The 13,255-nt window shown below is 41.9% G+C and overlaps 1 long non-coding RNA gene across 1 annotated transcript in view; it reads left to right on the forward strand.

The window, feature by feature from the left end:
• The first annotated feature begins 7,628 nt into the window (after window positions 1-7,628).
• Window positions 7,629-13,255, forward strand: part of LOC122460576 — a 32,958-nt gene continuing 27,331 nt past the window's right edge. Inside the window, exon 1 of the long non-coding RNA XR_006281974.1 lies at window positions 7,629-10,211. This is a non-coding gene — a long non-coding RNA (uncharacterized LOC122460576). The remainder of the gene's footprint in view (window positions 10,212-13,255) is intronic.

Here is a 13,255-nt window from a genome sequence, read left to right on the forward strand (position 1 = left end):
CCACAAACAGGTACAGGATAGATGACAGACAAGAAATGACGTTAAAGCTTTTTCTTAAGAGATGCACACTGCATTTGTACCTTCTTCCCCCAAGTCCTGCATCTTGACAGGAGGTTAGATTAGATGACCCTTGTGGTCACTTCTAACCCTATGGTTCTAAGCTTCTACCACACAAAACCTCATGTCAAGTTCCTTAACCTCAGTCATCAGTGTTTAGATTGAGAAATCTGCAGAAAATTTCAATTATACAAACTAGTACTATACATTTCTGGGATGGAGTAAAAATGCCATAAATATAGGGTATTTGGGGGGAATATGCCACAAAGAAAAGACGCAATGAACATATTGATTATTTATATATCTCCAAGAAAGAGAAGTGCATCTTTGAGCCCTGACTTGCTTGTCCGGTGAGGAGGGCTTTAAATTAGGTTCAAAAGGGGTGTGGTGCTTGCCAAGCAGGTACCAGCTCATGCCAAGGCCATAGGCCTCAACTTAACACTGACAAATGCATAGGTGGAACTCAGTCCGGCTTACCTATGTGTTACTATTGTTAAAATAGGCATTAGGTTTATGAAAATGTCTAGTGTTTAGGCTTTATGAAATGCTTGTAAGTTGCTGCATGAATTAATCTGATTTATAGTGTATTTATCTGATGTTATAAGGTAATTGTTTGCTCTGTAATCGTAAATGTGTTTGCTCTGAAACTGTAAACCCCACAGTCAGGAGAGAAGCAGTATCAAGTGTGAAACACTAGTTTACTACAGGAGGTGTTCTCTCCTATCCCCAAAATGAAGGCCCATAGACTGTAGACAAACCATTGTAGAATACTGTGTGCGCCCCTGCCCACATCCAGGAAGAGATGTGCAAGGGGACTTGTCACATCAGCTTGAACTCTGGGGGAAGGGAATAAAAAATCCCCAACTAGAAGAAACTGCATCTCTATGCTGCTTGGACTTTGAGAGGGCAAAATTTCTAAGCATAAGCAAGAGATCCCCAGCTGGTTAGCTTGGGTTAGCCATAGAGGACATACAGAGCTTGCATATTACAGAAAGCTCTATTACTTTTTGGAACCTAAGACTGTAAAACATCTGTGTGTGTATGTTTACCTGCTTCAACCTTGTAAATAACTCTCATTCCTTTCTTAGTTAATAAATCTTTAGTTAATTTATTATAGGATTCGCTCTCAGGATTGTCTTTGGTGTGCAATTGAGGTGCAGTTGACCAGGGGTAAGTGACCAGTCCAGTGGGACTCAGAGTAACCTGAATATTATTGTGATTTTTGATGTAAGGGACCATCTATTACAAAGGCAAGCTTGCCTGAGTAGCAAGATGAACTGGAGTATCCAAGGGGACTATCTGTGACTCCATGTTGAGGATGTTAGTGCCGGAGGAGTTCACTCTTGATACTTGTTTGGTGAAATCTAAGTATGGTGCTCACAGCCAATTTGGAATGTTTCCCCTGCTTCTTAAAAGTCTGCCCTGAGGTTGGTACTCATGATCCTGAGCCACTCTAGACAGCGTGACAAGGGGCAAGTGCAAAAGCCCACAAGTAAGCTTTAAAAAAAGCAGCCTTAATAGAGAGCTAAATGTTGGGGGGAAGGAGAGACATGGAAAATTACAATAAGGTCTTGGGAGCAACAAGAATGAAATCACTGTGGGAATCTACTTGATATATTAGATGTCTGGATACAATTGCAAGGAGCATGGAGAATAAAAAAGAACTGGACGTATTAGTACATAAACTTAATTATTGATTAATTGGTGTCACAGAGATGTGGTGGCAAAAATCTCATGACTGGAATATAGCTTCTACAGGAAGGATAGGCAGGGGAAAAAGAGTGGAGGTGATGCAGTATACATCTAGAATACATACACTTGTTCTGAGATGCAGAAGGGGGTGAGAGGCAGACCAAATGCAAGTCTCTGGGTAGAGATAAAAGGGAAAAAATACGGGCAATGTCCAGGTAGTGGTCTACTATAAACCACTGAATCAGGAAGAGGAGTTGGATAAGGCATTTCTAGCACAAATAACAAAAATACCCAAAACACAAGACTTGGTAATAATGGGAGACTTTAACAACCCAGACATCTGTTAGAAAAGTAATATGGTAAAACACAAAATTCCTAGTAAGTTCTTGGAATGTTTTGGAGACTTTTTGTTTCAGAAAATGGAGGACATTAGCCAGAGGGACAGCCATTTTAGACTTGATTCTGACCAATGGGGAGGAATTGGTCGCAAATCTGAAGATGGAAGGCATTTTGGATGAAAGTGATTGTGAAATGATTGATTTTATGGTTCTAAGGAAAGGAGAGAGTGAGAATAAGAACAATGACTTCAAAAAAGCAGACTTTAACAAATTGCAAGAAGTGGTAGGTTTCCTTTCCATAGGATCTTACCTAAGGGATAGAATCATAGAATCATAGAATCATAGAATATCAGGGTTGGAAGGGACCCCAGAAGGTCATCTAGTCCAACCCCCTGCTCAAAGCAGGACCAAGTCCCAGTTAAATCATCCCAGCTAGGGCTTTGTCAAGCCTGACCTTAAAAACCTCTAAGGAAGGAGATTCTACCACCTCCCTAGGTAACGCATTCCAGTGTTTCACCACCCTCTTAGTGAAAAAGTTTTTCCTAATATCCAATCTAAACCTCCCCCATTGCAACTTGAGACCATTACTCCTCGTTCTGTCATCTGCTACCATTGAGAACAGTCTAGAGCCATCCTCTTTGAAACCCCCTTTCAGGTAGTTGAAAGCAGCTATCAAATCCCCCCTCATTCTTCTCTTCTGCAGACTAAACAATCCCAGCTCCCTCAGCCTCTCCTCATAAGTCATGTGCTCTAGACCCCTAATCATTTTCGTTGCCCTTCGTTGTACTCTTTCCAATTTATCCACATCCTTCCTGTAGTGTGGGGCCCAAAACTGGACACAGTACTCCAGATGAGGCCTCACCAGTGTCGAATAGAGGGGAACGATCACGTCCCTCGATCTGCTCGCTATGCCCCTACTTATACAACCCAAAATGCCATTGGCCTTCTTGGCAACAAGGGCACACTGCTGACTCATATCCAGCTTCTCGTCCACTGTCACCCCTAGGTCCTTTTCCGCAGAACTGCTGCCGAGCCATTCGGTCCCTAGTCTGTAGCGGTGCATTGGATTCTTCCATCCTAAGTGCAGGACCCTGCATTTATCCTTATTGAACCTCATTAGATTTCTTTTGGCCCAATCCTCCAATTTGTCTAGGTCCTTCTGTATCCTATCCCTCCCCTCCAGCGTATCTACCACTCCTCCCAGTTTAGCATCCGATGAAGTGAGCTGTAGCTCACGAAAGCTTATGCTCAAATAAATTTGTTAGTCTCTAAGGTGCCACAACTACTCCTTTTCTTTTTGTGAATACAGACTAACACGGCTGCTACTCTGAAACCTGTCATTATGCTAAGGGATAAAGTAGTTCAGGACAGATGGCAGTTTCTCAAGGAGACAATATTAAATGTACAACTGAAAACTAGAAAAGATAGGAAGAACAGTAAGCCAATATTGCTGCTTCATGAGATCTTTAATGACCAGAAAATCAAAAAGGAATCCTATAAAATGTGGAAACATAGACAAATTGCTAAGCGGGCATTCCAAAAATAGTACAATCCTGTAGGGACAAAATCAGAAAGGTTAAGGCACAGAATGAGTTATATCTAGCAAGGAACATAGAAGACATTATGAGGAGGGTCTATAAATGTATTCAGAGCAAGAGAGAGACAAAGTAAAGTGTAGGCCCTTGGAACAGTTATCTTTGAGAACTCATGGAGGATGGGTGAGATTGCAGAGGACTGGAGAAGGGCAAACATAGTACCTATCTTTAAAAGGAGGAACAAAGAGGACCTGGGAAATTTATAGACCAGCCAATCTAACTACAAAACCTGGAAAGATATTGGGATCAAATGATTAACCAACCAGGTTGGAAGTACCTAAAGGATAATAGGTTCATAAAGAATAGCCAATATGGATTTCCCAAGAACAAATTATGTCAAACCAACCCGATTTCCTTCTTTGACACAGTTATGGCCCAGGGGGTAGGGAAGCAGTAGATGCAATATACCTTGATTTTAGTAAGGCTTTTGACACATTCCCACATGGCATTCGCATAGGCAAACTAGGAAAATGTGTGATGAAATTACTGTAAATTGGGCACACAACTGGTTGAAAGGCCATACTCAGAGTAGCAATCAGTGGTTTGCTAATAAAATGAGAATGGACTTGTTCTTTGGGGAAGTTATATTGAGAAACCAAACTTTGATTTTTTCCCTTCTTTCTGTAACAAGCTGAACCTAAACCTAGACCCAAACTTACAGAATTTTGGGTTTGTTCCTCATGCTCATCCCTGCTAACTGGGATGGTCAACTGTTCAAATGACTACTAAAGATACTGTGTCATGTCTTGGAAAATGTAAGGGCTAGTCATGATGTCGAGGACAATATTCCCTCCTCACAATGGGAGGCACTATGGGCTAGTGGGTAGGGCATTGGACTGGAAGTCTAAAATTTTGACTCTGCCACTGACCTACGTGACCTTGGGCCAGGGGTGGGCAAACTACGGCCCCTGGGCTGCATCCGGCCCACCAGCCATTTTAAGCCAGCCCTCGAGCTCCTGCTGGGAAGTGGGGTCTGGGGCTTGCGCTCCAGCCAGGGCACAGGGTTGGGGGACGCCCCCTCTGTGCTCCAATGACCCTGCTCCAATGGCCCCCTCTGGCGCTCCAATGGGAGCTGCAGGGGTGGTGTCTGCAGACAGGGCAGCATGCAGAGTCACCTGGCCACGCCTCCATGTAGGAGCTGGAGAAGGGACATGCTGCTCCTTCCGGGAGCCACTTGAGGTAAGCGCCACCCAGAGCCTGCATCCCTGAGCCTCTCCCCATACCCCAACCCCCTGCCCCAGTCCTGATCCCCTGTTGCTCTCCAAACCTCTCAATCCCAGCCTAGAGCACCTTCCTATACCCCAAGCTCCTCATCCACAGCCCCAGCCTAGAGCCCATACCCCCAGCGGGAGCCCCCACCCCACCTGCACCCTAACCCCAATTTTGTGAGCGTTCATGGTGCGCCATACAATTTCTATTCCCAGATGTGGCCCTTGGTCCAAAAAGTTTGCCCATCCCTGCCTTGGGCAAATCATTTTTCTTTCCCTTCTCGCTTGTCTGTCTTGTCTTTTTTAGATTGCGAGCTCTTTGAGGCATGGATATTCTTTCACTGTTTGTTTGATTAGCACTTTATACAATGGGGCTCTAATTTCAATTGGGGCATCTAGCTGGGGCTACTGTATGACAAATAATAAATATAGTAAATCAAATCAACATCCAAGAGTGCATGTGACCCACTGGGCACCTCAAAGTTCTTTATTCACTTAAATAGCAGCAGTGAACTTTGTAGAACGTTGTGAGACAATAAGTATAAATAGTACTATGAAAAAAAACAAACTCTGTTCCACAATATCCAGGGGCCATGGCTGTGAAGGGCCAACACAGCCATCAAGAAATTCTAAAATTAAAATACATGTTGCCAAAGCATAACAATTGCCAACATTGTGTTCGCTTCCCTCTTTGTTTCAATGATCACCCCATCTGTGAAACGTATTTCTGTGGGACACTTAAAGTGCCAAATATGAAATGGGCCATTCCCATAAATGCTACAACCCAGGTGTCATTCTGGTTTAAAAACCTCATGGATAGCTCCATCGCCAGAGAAAAAAACACAAATAATATGGTCTGGGAATATCCCACAGAAGCATTCAGTAATTGAAATTTACATACTTACATAACTCATTTACTGCAGGGAGAAGTGACTCCAAGGTTTACAGCTCTAGCCATAGGGGTGGTGCTACAATCCAACAGGCCTGTGACTTAACTGTTTGAATGGGATAGCTGAGGTCCAGGGCTGGCACTGGTATTTAGAGGATGGTGTGCATGGTTGGGTAAGTGCTGGATGAGAGTTAAGATCACATTCTGGTATCCTGGCTGGAAGGAAAATGCCACAGTGGGAGTTTGCTAGAGCAAAGAGGTTGAGTAAACAACTGGGGGGCCTTGGGCCAATCTGATGGGCTCTACATATTTCCCAAGTAAATTTCTGCTGAATTCCCCAGGTCCTGGTAATTAATTAGGTGGCTCTGATATCTGTAAGTTCCTTTTATTCCAAATCAGAATTTAAAGGTTTTTGGGGCTATGTCTGGTTCCACACATCCTTGAGACAAGTGTTTACAAAATGAGTTCTGCATATCTGGAAGCACTCCCTGGTGGAAAAAGCGTTGGTTCTGGGAGATTTGTGGTTTTTCATTTCCTGTTCTGCTACAGACTTGAGTGAGTCACTTAATTTCTCTGTGCCTCTGTATCCTCAGTAACTAAGAGTAACCTACCGCATGGCAGGTAAGTGAAGTGAAATTCATTGGGTTTGGTAACATGCTGGGAGGGCTTCAGACGGCAGGTGCTATGGAAGTGTAAAGTATTATTAGAATAGGTAGATCACTTTGCTTCCTTAATTTTGTTTAACTGGCAGCAGCTTCACTTCAAGCCTTTGCTTTTGGGAGCTGCCTTCTTCCCCTGCCAACCAGTATGATTTGACTGGCTCTTAAGGTATCAAAGTCTGCTGAAAAAATTCCCAAGTGCCAAAATATGCTGTGAATTTCAGGGTTGTTTCCTGAATTTTCAGGCATGGGGTGGCCACTCCAATGATGATATCATAATGCTTTGCTAAGCAAAATGAACACACTGCATTTATTGGGGTGGGGGGAGGAGAGGGAAGTCTGCCTTTCACTTATGTTCAAAAAAAACTGAGCAATTGTGGAGGCCTTTTGTTTTTCTGTTTGACAAAAATGTTAGCAAATTGGCAACTGTTGCTTTTGGTGACAAACTTTTCATGAGCCAAAGTTAATAGCGCTAATAGTGCTTTATATTTGTAGTCTTTATGATGGCCCCTTCCATCAACAAGGATTAATGAATGACACTGCCCAATACAAGAGAAGGAAGTATTATCCTTATTTTATAGATGAGGAAATAGAGGCAAAGAAAGGTTAAGTGACTTGCCCAAGCTTAGACAGGAAGTCTGTGGCAGAACAGGATTTGAACCCATCTCTGTCTCTCTGACTTGGGATTTTGTAAAACACCCATCACTATACTATCTGAGATCTACCCACATCAATTAGATCTGCAGCATAAGACCTGTAATGGACTCCATAGCATCATTTTCTCCTCTTCTCCCTTACCTGACTTCAAAAGACTCTGCTTGGGTTGAATATATATTTGACTTCTAGTCTCCTTAACCACAAGACTGACTTTTTTTCCAAAAACTGCCCACTTTGCGACAGTCTCCCCAGGTTTTAGAAGTGTATTTATAATTCATTGTTTATAATTGGTCAAAAGATACTAAGTTTAAAATCATTAAGAACCAAATCCTAAAGATGAAGTTGAAAGCCTTTCCACTAGAACAGTGTTTCCCAAACCTGGGACACTGCTTGTTCAGGGAAAGCCTCTGGCGGGCACGGCCGGTTTGTTTACCTGCCATGTCTGCAGGTTCGGCCGGGATGCGGCAGGTAAACAAAGGGGCCCGGCCCTCCAGGGGCTTTCCCTGAACAAGTGGCATCCCAAGTTTGGGAAACACTGCACTATAAGAATAACACTCACAACACTGACATATCCCCTTCTACCTTTAATCCCTAACAACAAAAAGGATAAATCAATAAAATCTTTATATACCTACAGAGAGAGAGAAAGTAACATCCCCAAAGCAGAATTTACGCAAAAAGGGAAACATGCCAGAGACTCCATGATGTTCTCTCGTGACCTTGCTATTGCTATTGATTCTATGTAGAAGGCACTCAAATGGTGGTGGCTGGCAACATAAAATGCTAAGAGATAGATAAATGATCCCTTTCCCCAGCCTTTATAACTCAAACCCAACTTTTTGTAAATAAATAAAAATAAAACTTGTTCCTGTGTTTTATTCATTCAAATATAAATTTTATATATATATAATAAATAAAATGTCTAAAACCCCATTCCAGTATGTGGAGTCTTAATGAGACCTAGCAACATTGGGAGTGCTGAGAGCACTCGCCCTTCAGCCTCATGCCTCCAAACGCGCTCGAGGCATGCATATATTTCATTATGACCGCACACTCTGTCATGTGTTATTCCTTACTTATTGACAATTTGTCACTGTCACCCTTGACATGTCACTCCACCGCAGAAGAATTGGACTTCAGTGTGAAATGTGACAGTCAGATGAGAGAATTTTGTAATCTGACCTGAAATACTGGACTGAGAGAGACTAATTTCATTCGAACACAAATCTAATGTAACACAAAGGGGAGAGATGTTTGCATTTATAAAGGGTTTTTTAGAGGGTTTTCTAAAAGATTCTTCCCCCTATCTAGTGTTTATTCTTCAGCATAATGCTTTTATTTTTTGAAGGATAGAGCTTTGCATTTTAATACCATGCATTTTCAATTAAGTGCACTAAGATCCATGGATATAACTATTACTTAAACTGTAAGTAATGGTTACATGTAAAAATTAGGAAACATATTGTGCTTTATATAAATTACATTCAAATTACTTCTTATTATAAATGGCGTAGAAAATGGATTTTTAGCTCTAGCTGGCCAAAGAGGCAACATTTGTATCTACTTCATTTGTTTAAATATATTTCAAGCCAGATTGAAATCCATATTGCCTGACGTTAATTGAGTACTTGCAGCATCAGTGTACTCAAGTTTCATAAACCACTGATGAGCAAGTTTTTACAGGCTCGATTTAAAAATATACCATCCCTTTTATATGAAAATCATATTCTGTTTATGGAGTAATTCTTAAAACCCATTAAATGGTATAAAACTTAATAATGAAATTAATGTAAATATAACATTTGTACTGTTGAGCTGATGTCTTGTTTGCTTAGAAAATTATATTTTCCCCACTTGATTTTTTTTCTAAAAAGATCTTTCTATACCATATTCTAAGCAAACATTTTTTACTTCTCAATAGGGAGAACTAGTATCAGGAATAATCAGCTATAATATTGAAGTTTTCCCATACAGTCTGTCTGCGTACTTCAGTCTGGATGTGATATTCCAGTCCTGGACCCATCTTGAGCAGAGACTATCAATCATATCAAATTAGCTAGTAGTTTACTAGCTTTGTGGTACTGACAAATAATTATCCAGTCGTTTCACTAGTGATCTATAGAAAGCCAGGTCTGAACCTAAGTTCAGAGGTGAAAGGCCAGGGCATTAACCCATCTTTTCATAACCAGATAATTCTGACAAAAACAGAGAATTGAAAATCGTTAATTGGCCTAGAAAGCACTACATTAAAGTTAACATTCTGGCCTTAGTAACACTTGGAAGCAAAGAATTTTCAAGGCCATGATTTTTACCCCAAGTCTCATTTAAATTTTCTAGCATAAAATAAATAAATTTAAAAAACAAACACATCTCTCAGTCAAACAGCTTTTACTGGCTGAACTGAACTGAATGTCTCATGGCTTTCTGCAAGTCATGTTCTATTTGAGGAGACTGACTACAGTTAGGCTAAAGCATTATGAAGTATCATCTACACTGTGTCGTTGGTTTATTGGACCAATAAAAGGTGTTGCTTCACCCACCTTGTCTCTCTAATAACCTGGGACCAACAAAGCTACAATACCACTGCATACAAGTTCTTCTATATGGCTTTTAACAGTACTAACATAACTGTCCAGATGTCATACAATGAACATCAGATAATTTGTACACTTGATTCTCCATGCTGTAATTTCTGAGGAGGGGAATGGTGGCTTTGCACTGTACAAACCTTTTGCTGTTTTCTTATTGTATTTACTGAATTTTATTTAAAATCTGTAATGATAAAATTATGTTTAATAATAAAAGCCCTTCTCTGAGGGAAAGCAGCATATGTCGAATACCCAAGCCCTCTGAGAGGAAATCTGCATGATTGGATTCTTTGATGCCGAATTGTACCATTATTCTTTGATGCCTCATTAGCAGCTCCATTGGGGTTTCAAGAGTCAGGAGGAGCAACTTTTTCTGTTTATTGTTTGACTACAGGCATTCCTATTTATTGTTTGTATTACAGTAGCTCCCAGATGAAGGATGAGTCCAGTGGTTTGAATGCTAGCCTAGGGCTTGGAAGAGCTACGTTCAAGTCCCTGCTTTGTCACAGACTTCCCATATGACCTTGGGTAAGTCACTTAGCCTGCCTGTCCACTCTCATGGGAGTTTTGTCAGGATAAATACATGAAAGACTGAGATGCTCAGATAATATAGTGAAGGGGGGCCATGTAAATACCTTAGATGGAGGCCCCCAACCAAGATCAGCATTTAGCAGTTTAGTAAGAGAAGCTCACAATATAAACAAGACAGACAAAAGCAGTATTATCAAAGGTTAACGTAATGGAGGGAGTAAGTGCATAGGGTATCTCTCATTGCTAAAACAAGAAAGTTCCTCTCCCCCATTGGGATAGCAATGCTTCCGCACAGCTTTCCCTCTTCAGTTAGTGTTTCAACCTATGCTAACAACTGAGCATTACTCCCATTTCACAGATAGGGAACCTAGGCACAGAGCAGGTCTAGATTAAAGCACCCATGGGCCCTAGTAAACCCCTCCATGGCCCTTCCTACCCATGAGTTGGAATTTTCCAGCCACCTGCATGAGCCATTTTCTGGGTTGGTGGAGAAGCCACTACCACTTCTCATTGGTGAAGCTGTGCCTTCCCCTCCCAGCCCTAGAACTACTTGTTTTCAGGCAGGCTGCACTTTGCACGGGGTCCCTGCTGACACCCCCCAGCAAAGCAGTAACAGGAGTGGTGAAGTTGAGCCCCTGAATGCTTTACTGGCATTTTGGCACCTCAGAGCAGTAGATTTCAGAGTTAACCCATTCAGATGAATGGGGACAATCACAGCTGAGAACTATTGTTTCAGGTTGTCTGCAGACTCGGGAGGGCACCCTGCATCAGTTATGCTTGGGATGTGTTTTCAAGCTTTTTCTTCACCATGATGGGATGTAAAAACAGATATATCCCCACACATAGATTCTGAAGTCACCCTATGTCTCCAGGAGCAGAGCCCTGTGCACAATAGTACCACATAATGCCAATTCCTTAAACTGGCCTGGCAAAAAGAGATTGAGTGACTTGCCCAAAATCGCAAAGGAAGCTTGTGGAATTGAACTGAGATCTCTTGTGTCCTAGGCTAGTGCCTCAGCCAGAAGACCATTCTTCCCCTCTCCTTAATGTAGGACAGGTAGAGCGAATCAAACATTTTTTGCCGAAAAATTTCTCTCTAACCAAATCAAAAATTTGGTTTAATTTTTTGACTAAAGTATTCTACACGAAACACATGTTCATTTTCTCTAAAATGTTTAATGGGAATTAATTTGGATTTTTCAAGTGGTTCTAACAATGGGTGAAATGCCAATTTCCCTGTGCAGTGGGACCTGCTAGGATGATCTTGGAGGCACAGCTGCAGAGGCCATGTGTCTTCCCTGGTTCTAGTATCATTGTGATATGTGCTCAGTGATAGCGCTGAATTTGCTGGTCCTCCATGTACTTAGCTTTCATATGGGGCTTTTCAAACATTTCTTGAGGAAGGGAGTTCTCATTATCATTTTACAAATGTGGAAGTTGAGGCACAGAGCAGTGATGGGGCTACCCCAATGTCACACACCACTGCAGTGGCAGGGCTGGGATTAGAAGGCATCGAGGAAACAGATTTCTCCTAGCCCATGGGATCTTGAATCTGATCCCAATCAACATTTTTCAGCACTCTGTCCTGCTGGGAAAATCCATATGCAGTGCTCTCCAAAGCCAGTAAATCACTGCATGACATCTCCTTTATAGGCAATTCTGGCTGCAAGGGAGGGCTTTCTACTTCTGCGCTCCCCTGCACGTGTGGTCCATGTTCCATCCATAGACTAGTCCCATATGTGGAGTTAGGTCTGTGTATGTGTGCTGCTGTGACAAGAGGCCATATTTCAATCAGCAAATGCAGACCTCACTTCTTTGTTCTTCGCTTTCTTGAGTACAGTTGGAACATGAGCCTATCTGGCAAAAACTGACTCTGTGACACGTGTGTGTGTGTGTGTGTGTCGGGGGGGAGGGGGTTAAATAATTGGTCTATAGGGATAGTCCAATGCGAGGTGGATGATCTCATTCGAAAACAAACTCACCCTAATCATAGTCCCCCAATATTGAGTGGGAGACCTCCTTGCATGCTGCAAGGTGAGAATGGACAGTGAACTAGACATGAAGCTGCAATGCAAGAGGGCAGCAAATTTTGGTCTTTGTGTACAGAGGGATTATATCACAGAGCTGGGAACTAGTAATACTTATATATATGAGCCTGATGTGGACACATCTCTTTGGTTCTGGGCACAGCATTGCACCAAAGATATTGGGAAATTGGTGAAAAGAAGAAAAGTAACTGGGAAGCTGGAGAAATTTGAATTCTGAGGAGAGATGAAAAGAGCCAAATATACTTTGATCGAATGACTTAAGGGCTGACTAAATGTGGTTTTAAAATAGTTTTGAGGGGAGAATCTGTATGAATGTAGCAGGCCAAAAATGCTCCTTTGGGGCGTTACCACCATCCCTTTTGGAAATCCCATGGGGTGACACAAATGTGTTGTGCAAGCTTCAGAAATCCCTTTCTTGAACATGAAAACGTGTCAGTGCCATCTCTCCACACTGTAGCTGAGATAAGAGAATTTATCATCCGCTTATCTCGCAGTCACCCTGCAGACTCATGGGAAGAACTGCACTCTGATACTATTGTAATGGCTCAAACTTCATAAGAACTCATTGTGTTTTCTCTTTAAAATTGCCAATAATATGAACTCCGTGATACAATCAAGGTCAATTTCAGTATCCTAATGCCTTGAAACTGATACTTGTGGGTACAGAAATCTGTTAGCCTGGTCACAGCAGTGCATGAAGTCAACTATTAGTATTACATGCAAGCTGGTCTTTGCATATGGACATATTTGCATTAGGGGACAATTAAATCGTATCAGTTTAGACCAGGGACCTTCCTAAGGAGATAGCCTTTAAAGCTATCATGCCACTATGTTTTTTAAACATCAGGTTAATTGAGGACTGCTGTATATTTAATAGGGGGCCTCTGGGACAAGACTACAAGGACTCTTTGTTGTTCAGCAGTCCATTAGGCAGTAACTGCAGTGCTGAAATGGTCATAAATCCCAGGAGATGCAATCATTAATGGGATACTA

Source organism: Dermochelys coriacea, chromosome 6 (assembly GCF_009764565.3).
Source record: "Dermochelys coriacea isolate rDerCor1 chromosome 6, rDerCor1.pri.v4, whole genome shotgun sequence".
Taxonomy (NCBI): Eukaryota; Metazoa; Chordata; order Testudines; family Dermochelyidae; genus Dermochelys; species Dermochelys coriacea.